The sequence below is a fragment of the Myotis lucifugus genome, unplaced genomic scaffold, assembly GCF_000147115.1.
Source record: "Myotis lucifugus unplaced genomic scaffold, Myoluc2.0 scaffold_254, whole genome shotgun sequence".
Classification (NCBI taxonomy): Eukaryota; Metazoa; Chordata; class Mammalia; order Chiroptera; family Vespertilionidae; genus Myotis; species Myotis lucifugus.
In genome coordinates, this window is record NW_005871302.1 from 1,441,179 (window position 1) to 1,442,512 (window position 1,334).

At 46.9% G+C, this 1,334-nt stretch overlaps 2 long non-coding RNA genes across 2 annotated transcripts in view; one reads left to right on the forward strand and one right to left on the reverse strand.

The window, feature by feature from the left end:
- Positions 1-1,334, forward strand: part of LOC106698869 — a 6,865-nt gene that overhangs the window by 1,292 nt on the left and 4,239 nt on the right. Inside the window, exon 2 of the long non-coding RNA XR_001350259.2 lies at positions 170-405. This is a non-coding gene — a long non-coding RNA (uncharacterized LOC106698869). The remainder of the gene's footprint in view (positions 1-169; positions 406-1,334) is intronic.
- Positions 607-1,334, reverse strand: part of LOC111827947 — a 4,573-nt gene continuing 3,845 nt past the window's right edge. Inside the window, exon 2 of the long non-coding RNA XR_002831693.1 lies at positions 607-747. This is a non-coding gene — a long non-coding RNA (uncharacterized LOC111827947). The remainder of the gene's footprint in view (positions 748-1,334) is intronic.

The window sequence follows — 1,334 nt, forward strand, 5'->3', positions numbered from 1 at the left end:
GATAAGACATTGAAACTTTATAAATAAAGGGGTTCTTCAAGGTCCCTTCCAAAAGCAGATGCTTGGTGTTTATTACACTTTGACTCGAGACCCCAGGAATGGTAATTTGGCAACTTTGGGTCATGTTCTTCAATAGTGGATAAACACTAACAATGATGTCCTGTTTCAGCAGGTAGAGAAATCTGTGGGTAGAACAGGAAGAAATAAGCTTGAAGAAGTAAAAGGAAAGACTTCGATCCAATGCAAGAAAGGACTTGGCATGTGTGGGGGCTGGTGAGCCCAGAACATCTGACTGAGACGTCGGGCTTTGCCTTCTGGGACACTTGATCCCTTCCCCACCCTCTCCCTGTCCGGGCTGTCCTGCCTGGAAGAGATGGGGTGCAGAGTGACGGCTAAAGAAACAAGGTGACCTTCCATTCTCTAGAACTCTCCACCCACAGGCCAACGCTCTGATGGGCTCCTGGTAATTGGAACAGTAATATTCTTCCCTTCTGTGTGAGGAGTGCTTTATGGTGTTTTTTCAGGGAGGTTGGGTTCGTTATCTCATCAGATCTTCCAGAAACCCTGTGAGGCAGGCAGGGCAGGTATTGTTCCCAATGAAGGATATTCAAGCCAAGGAATGTTTAATAGCTCAGCCGAAGCCACCCAGCCCAGTACACAATGGAGCCAGAACAAGACCCAGGTTCATCACTTTCTGTTCTTTCAGAGGGTTTAACAGGCCCGTTCTGGAAAAACGGCTACGTATTCCTGTGGAGTAAAAACAGGCAGCCTTGGCATTTGGTGGAGAGTAATTCTAATATTCCGTTCTACAGCCACATCTCCCTTATTCAATACCCGCCTCCCCCTTCTTTCTCTCTCTAGGACCCTGGGACTTGCCTCCGTGTAACTGAAACCTTGGTGATTGGTGCTTTGGAAGGCCTTGGGCCTCAGGGCTAGCAAGGAGATTCTATTTCCTCTGCTCTCTCTTAACTCCTCTCCTTCCACACACCTACCAAGAGAAGGGGGCTGCCAACCAGTGTCATCACTTGACATGTCACAAGAAGAGGGCATTTGCTCTTAGTCAGACTACTAATTTCAGTGCCTCCCTTCTTCAGCGCTGGCACTGCAGTTTAGCAGTCATGGCAGACAACAGTTAGCACCCACACCTGGCACTGTTGGAAGATCAAACTTCTGTCAGCTGGTTTCCTGGCCATGGGTAGAAATCTTCACTAACATTTCTCATGAGGGCAGTGGTCAGAAAACAGCATACCCCATTTTTTTTTTTATTAAAAGTTTTAGGAAAAAGTTCTGGTACACGTTGGCAGAAACCTTCAAAGATTTCATTTAAAGCGCAA